This window comes from Microcaecilia unicolor, chromosome 9 (assembly GCF_901765095.1).
Source record: "Microcaecilia unicolor chromosome 9, aMicUni1.1, whole genome shotgun sequence".
NCBI classification, from domain to species: domain Eukaryota; kingdom Metazoa; phylum Chordata; class Amphibia; order Gymnophiona; family Siphonopidae; genus Microcaecilia; species Microcaecilia unicolor.
In genome coordinates this window covers 39,308,049-39,319,956 of record NC_044039.1, presented here as the reverse complement: position 1 = coordinate 39,319,956, position 11,908 = coordinate 39,308,049, and the positions used below count along the sequence as shown (strand labels likewise).

General features: G+C 43.9%; 1 protein-coding gene across 4 annotated transcripts in view; it reads left to right on the top strand.

Moving 5' to 3' along the window:
- Positions 1 to 223: 223 nt before the first annotated feature.
- Positions 224 to 11,908, top strand: part of BCL2L13 (BCL2 like 13) — a 104,375-nt gene continuing 92,690 nt past the window's right edge. Inside the window, exon 1 of one of the 4 annotated variants that reach the window (XM_030215110.1) lies at positions 224 to 374. The gene's annotated coding sequence lies outside the window, so the exon portion shown is untranslated. The other 3 variants (XM_030215114.1, XM_030215112.1, XM_030215111.1) reach the window with 3 other exon arrangements.

Here is an 11,908-nt window from a genome sequence, read left to right as displayed (position 1 = left end):
TTTTGACTTTTTACAGATGGACCCCCATAGGCAGTCCATTATTTCTAACAATCTCGTGCTATTGTTTTCAACAACGTTTGCTATTGTTTTGGGTGAACCAGTGTGGTAGCAATCTCCGCCTACTGGCTTCAACGCAATAATGGACTAGATAGCCTATCACCGACTGAGTACTGACGTCTACAGTTCTCAATCTAACCTCCTTGCTCGTTCCGTCTCCTGTTAATCCTGATCTTGACTGTTGCGCTATATGACGCAGCTGGTGACGCCCCCTGCGCACTCAGCCAGCCCCATCATGGCCGCAGCTCAGTCCTTGGGCAACGGGGCGAAGGCACTTCGAGCGTAGTTGTGCGTTGACCCTGACCTCCTGTACCCAGGTAAAGGTCGGGTAATGCAGACCTGGTTGGTGAGGGTCACTTTGTGGAAATTGCTTTAGGATAGACTTTAGATTAGGGCAGTTCCTCAGACAGGGGCCAGAGCCCTGTGTGCAGCGCTTGGGGGGGAAAGGGGTCTGAACCCCGTCTCCGGCCGGCGCTGATCAGCCAGGCCTGGGACAGGTGCCCGCGCCAGAGTGTGACCTCCCTCTTATCTAGCCAGTGCTGGGGCCTGTGGCTGCAGAGAGACGAAATCATACCCGGGCCGCAAAGTTTTTGTCCCCGCCTGCGGACTCTGCCCTTCTGTAAGAATCTCAGCAGATTCTGCTTTGTAACAGAGCCTTTGGGGACGGGGGAGGGCAAAACAGTGCAGAGATCCGTTATGTTAAGGACGTCGAGAACGCTTGTACGGATTCTCTTACTCTACAGAAAATCTCTGTACTGAAGTATGTGTGCTCATTGTTGGTGCTTTTAGTAAATTGATTGCATTCAAACGAAGGACGGAAACGAAAATAGCAAATGAGATTGAAAAATGATTGTGTGCGTTGACGAAGTTGTTCTGTAGTTATTTAATATTCTTATAATGGAGACCCTGCAACATTGCCCAAGATGTAAGAAAATGCAGCGTGGTTTTGCAGCTGTCGGTAGAGTTGAAATATTTTGGCAGGGGTCAAGTGCTATTAATTTGTTTTTTTTATTCAGAGAACTAAACTTCCATGTTTCAAGACAAATTACAGTTCGTTGCAAGAGTTGTATTATCACCTCTTATCAACGGAAAACACTAGATATAAAAACCTATAATGTAAGATGACAGTTTTAGTCCTTATGATCATGCAAAAATGGTGTAATGTCTACAGAATAATGGACCAACTCTAGACCAAAATATTGACTATATATATGGTGTATGAAAACATGTTTTGAACATTGTAATTAAATGTAATTTTCAAAGAGACAAAGTTTTCTTTTGGATATTTTGTGTGACCTAACCTTACAGGCTAGGGTCCTGTCCTGTTTCCCCCCTCCCCCCAAATCTTGACATTTAGAGTCAGTGTTCCAGGGTATGCAAATATATGCATACAGGTCTAAAGCTGAGCTTCTAATGTTAAGCAGTGGGCTACTGGACTGGGAATACTCAGACTCTGCTTTTCCACAGCACATGGTATGACCTTGGGTGTGCCTTTTTGTTTTGCTGTTGTCAGGTACCCTATGTAATTTCTTGTAAAATGGTTTAAGGTACTGTATTCATATAATGAACACATAGAAACAGGAGCAAATGTTCTAAGCTCACTAAACATGCATTGTTGGTGCTGGTAATTTCTCCATTTAGAGACACACAAGTTCAGATAAGTGAAGTAGTTTTAAAAGTATGAGTAGTTATGTGTCAAGCTTCAACATGAATAGTTTATTTCTTTAGTATGTCTTATTTATTGAAGTCATTTATACCCCACATTATCCCAAGTTATACTAAAATTCAGTGTGGCTAACAATTAAGATTAAGGGCCCTGTTTACTAAGCAGCGTTAGTTTACGTTTTTAACATGCGTTAACACCTACAATATCCCTATAGGTGCCTACATGGTTAGTGCGCGCGCTAAAAGCACTAATGCACCTTAGTAAACAGGCGCCTAAGTAGGCAATAAGTGTATAACAATCATTATAGTACAGTCAATATTTTGAGTATAGACAAATAAGAGAAGATACAGCGTGCGCTATTTGGATATGCAAGGACATAGTTCGTAAGTGATATGCAAGATAACATGCAAATGAATCCTGGAATTCATAAACCGTTGATTAGCTGTGAAAAAAAGTTTTTAACATCTTACAAAAGTGTGTGTAATTATATTGATGTCTAGTAGATCTCAGGAGGAAGTTCAACATCTTGTGCATCTATGACGATGCTTTCTCAAATATTTAGTCATGATTTTTTGAAGGAATGTAGGAAAAATGTTGAAATTCTATAGAAACAGCTTTCCTCAAATCTGAAGAGTTTCCTTGTTTTTTTAATGGCATTGGGAAGGGCATAGATGCCATAGTTTTCTACTTTCTACTGAGTCAGAATTGAAGTTGGGATCTGGTAACATGAACATTCATTAACGGCTATTCCTGTACCCCTATTTTATATCGCTGAATTTAATGGGCCACTGCTGGTTACAGGGTGCTGGGATCAATGAACCATTTGCTTCAGTATGACACTTCTTCTGTGTGTGTGTGTGTTTTTTTTTAATTGTTTGTGGTTAATATCCTGGGGTAATAAAGACATTTTCACATGTAAAGGCTTTAAGGGGCCGTTTTACTAAGCCGTGTACGCGCCTATGCGCACCCAGCGCGCGTCAATTTGGACTTACCACCTGGCTACCGTGAGGCCCTGGTGGTAATTTTGATTTTACGAGTGTCCACTATGTGCGCCGGAAAATAATTGTCATTTTCCTGCACACAGTAATCGTCATTCTACGTGCGTAGACAATTACCGCATTGTTACCACATGAGACCTTACCGCTAAGTCAATGGCTGGAAGTAAGGTCTCTGACTCAAAATGGACGCGCGCCAATTTTTATTTTGCTGCACGTCCATTTTTGGCAAAAATAATAAAAAGGCCTATTTTACAGGTGTGCTGAAAAATGGATCTGCGCGTGGCCAAAACACACGCCTATACTAGCGCAGCCCATTTTTTGGCGCATCTTAGTAAAAAGACCCCTAAAGTTGTCACAGGGGTTATGCATATAAACTGAAATTCAGTAGACCTCCAATTGTCAAAAGGGTGTAAAAGTACACACAGTAACAAGAAGGTGTAGTATGTTAGGGATGGAGTTTGGGTGGAATCATAATTTATGCACAATTTTATACATGCAAACATTTTAGTAAATATCTGTGGCTTCAGTCTAGCCAGAAGGCAAAAGTAGACGATTTTTTTTTTTTTTGCTCTGATAGTTTGTATCCAGCATATTCTGTTTGGTGCTACGTGATCAGTGAGTTGACAACACATATACATGTAGGACTGTTCGTTTTGCATTCATTACTTGGTGTATTTATTGACCCCTGATGCAGACGCTTTTTAGCGTCGAAACACGGCCTGTGTCGGGTCGTTATCTCTGATATAATAAAGACTGTTGGACTCACGTCTCCAGTGGTGAATCGTCTATTAGTCTATTTGCCTTCTGTGATTCGTCATCGTAGAGAACTTTTCCTGTTCTATATTTTGGCTTCAGTCTAGCCACAATTTCTGCCTCTTTGGGCTAGATTCTATATAAGGCACTTGAAAAATCCACACGGGATACATTTCTGCCTAAGTGTATTCTATAAGTGGAGTCTAGATTTAAGCATGGTATACAGTGTACGCTTAATGGATATCCCGCCTAGAACTATGCGCATCCATTTACACCAAGGGAAATGCGTAAATACCGGTGCATAGATTTAGGCACAGAGGGGCATATTATATAACAGTGTGTGTAAATTGTGCAGTGCTGACGAAATGCCCATTTCCCTACCTATAACCATACCCCTTTTTCGCTGTGCATTACAGAATTTGCTTAGCGAGTAATGCGTGTAAATTCTAATTGCCAATTAGTGCTGATTATTGCTTGCTAAGTGCTGTTAAACATTGGCTTGTTAAGCCAATTAAGTTACACATGTTATAGAATATGCTTGGATTTTGGCGCAGAACGCTAGGTGCAATATATAGAATCTGGCGTATTGCTAATAGTTTATAAAGAAACCTAGGCACCTATGTGTTTTTATAAAATATTCCGGAAATAGGTTTTTAGTGAGTGTAATATCAAATACAGTTGATCTAAGGTGTTTACAGTTATAAATGTAAGGGTAAATAGTAACAGGATAGGGATAAGACATAAAAGTCAGGTTACAATCATCATATTAATCCTATTGCCTAACAATTTTTATTAGTTAGCGACCATACAGAGGGTAAGACAGAAAACAGAGGGTAGGGTTAAATGGCCATTTCTCTCAATGGAGGAGGATGAATAGTGGAGTGCCAAAGTCTCTATTTGGAGTGGTACTCTTTAGCATATTTATAAATGATCTGGAAATTGGAACGACAAGTGAGGTGATTAAATTTGCAGATGACACAAAACTATTAAAGGTTCTTAAACACATGTGGACTGAAAAATTGCAGGAAGATCTTAGGAAATTGGAAGACTAGGCATCCAAAGGGCAGATGAGATTTAATGTGGACAAATGCAAAGTGATAGACATTGCGAAGAATAACCCAAATCATAGTTACCTGATGCTAGGCTCCACCTTGGGGGTCAGCACTGAAATCTTTTGTCCAGTGTGCGTCAGCAGCCAAAAAAGCAAACAGGATGCTAGGAATTATTAGGAAAGAGATGGTAAAGAATACTATAATGCCTCTGTATTGCTCTATGGTGTTACCTCACCATGAGTATTGCGTTCAGTTCTGGTTGCCATATCTTAAAAAAGATATAGTGGAATTAGAAAAAGTTCAGAGAAGAACAGCCAAAATTATAAAGGGAATGGAACTCCTCTCATATGAGGAAGGCTAAGGATGTTAGGGCTCTTCAGCTTGGAAAAGAGATGTCTGAGGGGGGGATATGATTGAGGTCTGCAAAATCTTGGGTGGTGTAGAATGAGTAGAAATGAATCTTTTTTTTTTTTTTTTTAAATCTTGCTAAAGATGTGAAAAGACTAGAAACGGTGCAAAGAAAATCTACAAAAATGGTATGGGATTTGCGTTGCAAACCGTATGAGGAGAGACTTGCCGACCTGAACATGTATACCTTGGAGGAAAGGAGAAACAGGGGTGACATGATACAGAAGTTCAAATATTTGAAAGGTATTAATCTGCAAACAAACCTTTTCTGGAGACAGGAAGGTGGTAGAACTAGATGACATGAATCAAGGTTGAAGGGGGGTAGACTCAGGTGTAATGTCAGGAAGTATGTTTTCATTGAAAGAGTGGTAGATACGTGGAATGCCCTCCCGCGGGAGGTGGTGGAGATGAAAACGGTAATGGAATTCAAATGTGTGGGATAAACACAAAGGAATCCAGTAATTGGGAAGCAAAACCAGTGCTAGGCAGACTTCTGCAGTCTACGCCCTAATCGTAAATGAATAGATATGGATGGGCTGGAGTGTAAATTTAAGGGGCTTCGACGTTAGCTTCAGAACGTTTAGTTCAAGAACAGTGCTGGGCACACTTTTATGGTCTATGCCCTGAGAATGGCAAAGACAAATCAAACTCGGGTATACATATAAAGTATCACATACTATGTAAAATGAGTTTATCTTGTTGAGTAGACTGGATGGACTGTAGAGGTCTTTTTTATCTGCCTTCATTTACTATGTTACTATGTTGTTGTTGCTGCTGGTTTTTTTTTTACTCTTTAAAAAAAAACCCAAAAAACCCCAAAGACTAGGGGACACTCAAATGAAGTTATATGGAAATACTGTTGAAACGAATAGGAAACATTTTTTCACTCAACGAATAAGTAAGCTCGGGAACTTGTTGCCAGAGAATGTGGTAAGTGGTTACCACATCTGGGTTTAAAAAAGGTTTGGACAAGTTCCTGGGGGAAAAGTCTATAGTCTGCTATCGAGATAGACATGGAGAAGACACTGCTTGCAGCTTGCAGCGCTGCATACACCTTGTAGCGCTATAGAAATGCTAAATAGTAGTAGTAGTAGTAGTAGTAGTAGTAATTGGTAGTATGGAATCTTGCTGCTGTTTGGGTTTCTGTCAGGTGCTTGTGACCTGAGTTGGCCAGTGTTGGAAGCAGGATACTGGGCTAGATGGACCATTGATCTGACCCAGTATGGCTATTCTTATGCTCGTAAGAGGGTTTGGTAGTGCTATAGACAAGATAGATGGTGTGATAAAGGATCACTCCAGGGTGAGTCAGGAAGAAATGCCTGAGAGAAGTAACATGTTTTCAGCCATGCCTGAAATCATGGATACAAATTCTCAGCATGAAGCTAGAGTGGTAAAGCATTCCACTTAAGTGACCTGTTATAAAATTACCTATCCACAGGGAAGCAGTCAAAACATTTTTCTAAAATCTAACATTGAACAATTGTACTAAAATTGTAAACAGTAGAAAATTTCCCAGACAAATCATACTTGGACATTTTAATGCTTTGCTGAAGATTAATTGGATGAGTGACATTACAGTAAAGGGTCCGGAATTTGATACACCACCTTTCTGTGGTACAACTAATTTACAGTGATATGAAATAGTCCCATCCCGCACCTGATTGCTTCTATTATTGCATATATGTCACACTGAATGGTTTCTGATCTTTAAACAAAATGTAATATTAGACAGAGGGGACTGGAGTAAAAACATAACAATTCTTGGTGTGCAAGCTGCTCTTCAAGTAACTTGCATAGCTAATTTGTCAATGGCCACTTCCTTAATGGATAATTCTCTAGAAACAGGAACCAAATTTTCACTGTTCAATAAGAAACTTAGGGGTATGTTTACTAAGGTGTGTTTCACCTCTAAATTTAAGGCGCGTTAAACACTAACACGCCTATACATTTCTGTGGGTGTATTGGCGTTTAACGCATGTACACCATTTACGTGTGTTAAAAACGCTAACGCGCCCATAGAACCGTTTAGGTAAACCTAACCCTTAATACCATAGAGGTCAGTATTCAGACTTCTGTAGTCTGTCCCAGAAATGGCAAAGAGAGACCAGGATTAGGTATGTTATACCACATTCAGTGTTGGTTTAATCATTTTTTGATAATGAGTATGACTGTTGGGAAGACTAGATGGCCCATTCAGGCCTTTATCTGCTGTCATCTACTATGTTACCCATGTGATAATGTAACTGGCTGTGAGACTCCGGGTTAGGGTTACAGGGTAGCCCTGTCAGTAGCATAGCCGGACAAGATTGAAAACATGAAATAAGTGCTTTATTAACTTAAATCTTAGGCCTGTTCCTTCACAGGCCCATAACACAGTCTCTTATGTTCAGAGGGGGCATGCCCCAAACATAACTTGTAGTTTCTCTCTTTCTCTCTTTGTATTTCCAGGTCTGGCTCCAGCCAGACCTCAGAACAAGGCTCACAATTCTTAAAATAAAAGATTGGCTTACCTCAACCAAATCACAGCAGCTAGAAGTGTACACCTGGTCACACCAGGTCCCTCCCTCACCCTGCTCTCCTTTCCCTGAGTTTTTCTGCCAGCCCTTCTTTCCTCACAGTTCTGCCTCTGAAAAAAAAAAAAAAAATCAGACGGGGCTCCTGCTTGGTGGGATTGCACTTATTTTAGTGCTTGTGGCTGATTTTGGGAGAGTAAATTTGCTGCAGCCTTCATTCCTGTCTCGGTGAGAGATTCCTTCTACCTCTCTTCAGATGGAGTGAGTTTCTCCTTGTTTTGCTGTACTGCGTCTTTAAAGAAATAAAATTAAAAAGACATTTTAAAAGGCTGTCTGCTTATGGCGACTTAATTGGTGAAACGCTGCTCCTGCTGTGGGAAGCAGCGAGCAATGTCGGGTCTTTGCCCTGCGGGATGTTCGGGCCCTGAAGCTCTGGATTGCTCTGGTAACGAGGTTGGGGCTGGGGCTTTCTGCGCGTGGGGTGCATGTTCTTCCCCTCTCTGTGAGAATGCAGCAGCAACCATTTTGTCAGCATGTGGAGCGATTATTCCAGTTCCCCAGGTCTTCTGCAGTTCCTGTTAACGTGGTTAGCTCAGGTAGTGGAGTGGATGCTCCTGGGAGTTCCTTTGCTGGGGGAATGGAGCTGCCTTTCTCACAGGAATTTGTTGTTCTCCTGCATCGCGCTCTTGCTTAAGCAGGCTGCTGGGCTGACAGCCATGCTCCTGTCACGGACCCTGTGGATCTCGTTTTTACAGATTTGGTGGCTCCTGCGTCGAAGCGGGAGCGTTGGAGATCAGATTTGGATGGGGGAGTTGGACACCCCTGTTTCTCATGTCCCTTCTGACAGGGTGGTTGGGGGGTTCTGCGTCACTTGCAGCAGGTGGCTTAGAGGGTCTGGAGGATTCTGACCATCAAGCATTGAGACGGATGACCCCGCGGCTGTGCAGGTCTTTCATAGGGAGGAATTGTCCTCCTTTATTTCCAAAGCCTTACAGGCTTTGAGTATTTCTTCTCCTGAGGTGCAGACGGTGGCTTTGGCGAACCCTAAGATGGCTAGCACTAAGAAACCCCCTAAAGCCTTTCCTGTTCATGGAGCCAGTGGTCAACGCCTGATGCGAACCTACGTGTGGTGAAAATGATGGCTCGCCTTATCCGGTTACTCAAGATGAGTTGGACCACTTGCGCTTACCTAAAGTGGCAGCAGTGACGAAAAAGACTACTCCTCTGGTTCAGGGAGGCATTGCCTTTGAGGACATGCAGGACTGTAAACTGGAATCCGCACTGAAGATGTCCTTTGACGTATCTGCTTTGTCTTTACAAGTGGTCATCTGCGGTTCCTGTTCTGCCTGCGCTTCTCTTTCGTGGGTGCAACAGGCGGCTAATGCCTTGTTGGACTCGGGAGCTCAGCCATCTTCGGAGTTTCCTGATTTGGACACTGGATTGGCATATTTGGCAGACACCTTGTATGATCTGGTCAGTGCTTTGGCAAAGCAGATGACCTTGGCTGTGTCGGGCTGTTGGTTGTTGTGTTACCAGGCACAGCAAATGGGAAAAACCTCTACATAGATTTTACAACCACAAAAAAGTAGAGGCTGGCCAAAGGACGATCCAACACAGGAGATACTGCTTGAAAGACGCTTTATTTGCTGCTTGGGGACCCGACACGTTCTGTGTTTTGGTGTACTGAAAACGCCTGCCTCAGGGGTCACAATGGTTCTAAAAAACACATATGTTTGTACTTTACATCAGCACAGGTTTATAAAAGTACATACTTCATATAATAGAATAATGAAATAAAATAAAAACTGACCCCCCCCCCCCCTAAAAATCAGACATGTCGAATGTGAAATAAACCTAGAGATGATAATAAGTGGATATACTCTCTTTGGAGAGGATTTGGAGAAGTTTGTTAAAGATCTAGGTGATAAGACTCAGTGTCTGCAGGAGGACAGGCCTAATTCTTCCTCTAGACCGAGTCAGTAGCAGTCTTGCTTTCATGATAGTGGTTTCGCCTGAACCATCCTTCCGTTCCGGCCAAGTCTTGGTACCAACAGTGACAGTCCTTTTGACAGGATAAGTGCTATTCCAGGAGATCTGGCAGGCCCACTTCTGCACCCTGCCCTTCCCAGTGATGGGGTGCTGGCCCACTCCTTGGTTTCCATGAGAGGAGGCAGTTGTCCTGCTATTATGGGATTTGCGTTACAAGACGTATGAGGAGAGACTTGCTGACCTAAACATGTATATTCTGGAGGAAAGGAGAAACAGGGGTGATATGATACAGACATTCAAATATTTGAAAGGTGTAAATCCGCAAACGAACCTTTTCCGGAGATGGGAAGGCGGTAGAATGAGAGGACATGAAATGAGATTGAAGGGGGGCAGACTCAAGAAAAATGTCAGGAAGTATTTTTTCACGGACAGAGTGGTGGATGCTTGGAATGCCCTCCCGCGGGAGGTGGTGGAAATGAAAACAGTAATGGAATTCGAACATGCGTGGAATAAACATAAAGGAATCCTGTTCAGAAGGAATGGATCCTCAGAAGCTTAGCCGAGATTGGGTGCCAGAGCTGGTGGTGGGAGGCGGGACTGGTAGTTGGGAGGCGGGGATAGTGCTGGGCAGACTTATACGGTCTGTGCCAGAGCCGGTGGTGGGAGGCGGGACTGGTGGTTGGGAGGCGGGGATAGTGCTGGGCAGACTTATACGGTCTGTGCCCTGAAGAGGACAGGTACAAATCAAAGTAGGATATACCCAAAAAGTAGCACATGAGTATATCTTGTTGGGCAGACTGGATGGACCGTGCAGGTCTTTTTCTGCCGTCATCTACTATGTTACTATTAAAAGGAATGGGCCAAGCTTACTACAGACCAGTGGGTCTTAGGCCTTATTTGCAGTGGTTACAAACCAGAGTTTTCTTCTCCCATCGGAGATTGTTTTTTCTTGGCATCCCCGTGCGCTGCTCTTTAAAAGAAGCAGGCAGTCTGTTCAACGCTTTTGCAACTTCTGCATCTGTGTTAACTCCCTTCTATTTTGTAGTTCCCAGTAAAGGTGGATCTTTTCATTTGATCCTGGACCTCTGCGTGAAGCAGTCTCTCTGGGTGCATCACTTTCGCATGGAGACTGTGTGCTTGATCATTGCAGAGGTTCAGCAAGGAGTATTTTCTGATGGCTCTGGATCTCAAGGAGGCCTACTTGCACTTTCCCATCTGGCTCCCTCATCAGAGGATTCTACGCTTTGCTGTTTTAGGTCGACACTTCCAGTTTCAGGCTCTCCCCTTTGGCTTTGCCACGACTTTGTGCACCTTTTCGAAGGTGGTGGTAGTGATGGCGGCCAAGTTGCAGTGGGAGGGCATACGGGTTCATCCCTATCTGGATGATTGACTTATTTGGATGGCCTCATTCCAGGACAGTTTGCGAGCCATGTCTTGAGTTGTAACCCTTCTGCAGTTCTTGGGCTGGGTGATCAATGTGCCCAAGAGTCACTGCATTCCTTCTCAGACTCTGGAATACTTAGCAGTGCCCTTTGACATGGCGCAGGGCCGGGTGTTCCTGCCCCAGCAGAGACGGCTCAACCTTCAGGGACAAATGTGTCTCCTGTTGTGGCATCCTGCCCCTCCCGTATGTGGGACTAGATCCAGGTCTTGGTTTTGATGGCAGCGACCCTGGAGGTTGCCTTTTAGGGGGGTCTCATGTGCACTTGAGTTCACAACAGTCTTTGTTGAGCTGTTGGTCCCCAGTCTCAGAGAACTACGAGAGGCATTTGGTTTGGCATCTGTTAGATCACCGCAGTCTAATATGGTGGCTACAATTTCACGCGAGGCATTCCTCTGTTGGCTCCCAAATGGACAGCGGTGATAACCGATGCCAGTCTCTCAGAGTGGGGGGCACATTGTCTCTCCCATTACAGACAAGGTCTCTGGTCCCTGACGGAAGCGTGGTGGTCCATCATTCAGTTGGAACTTCGAGCGATTCGCAAGGTGCTTCTGGCTTTTCATGGCCTGTGTCTGGAGAAACTGGTGTGGGTTCTCTTGGACAACATGACGGTGGTTGCTTATACCAACCGAAAGGGGGACGCTCGCAGCCCTCTGTTGACAGAGGAAGCAGACTTGCTTCTGGATCCGGGCGAATGGGAGCTTTCTCTGGTTGCCTTTCACTTTATCGTTCAACGCTAGGGGACCTCCGCTCTGGACTTGATGGCAATGAGTGCCGATGCCAAAGCTCCGTGGTTCTTCAGCAGAAGAAGGGAGCGTGGTGCAGAAGTGCTGGATGCTCTGATTCAGCCTTGGCCAGAAGAGGTTCTTCTTGGTCTTTTCCCCTTGGCTGCTGATTGGCAGGGTCCTAAGTTGGGTTCAGGCTCACCTTGGCTGAGTTGTTCTTATGGCTCCCGATTGGCCCAGACGGCCATGGTTTGCGGTCCTGATTGGTCTATTGGTGGACAAGCCGTTCTGCCTTCCCCTGATGCC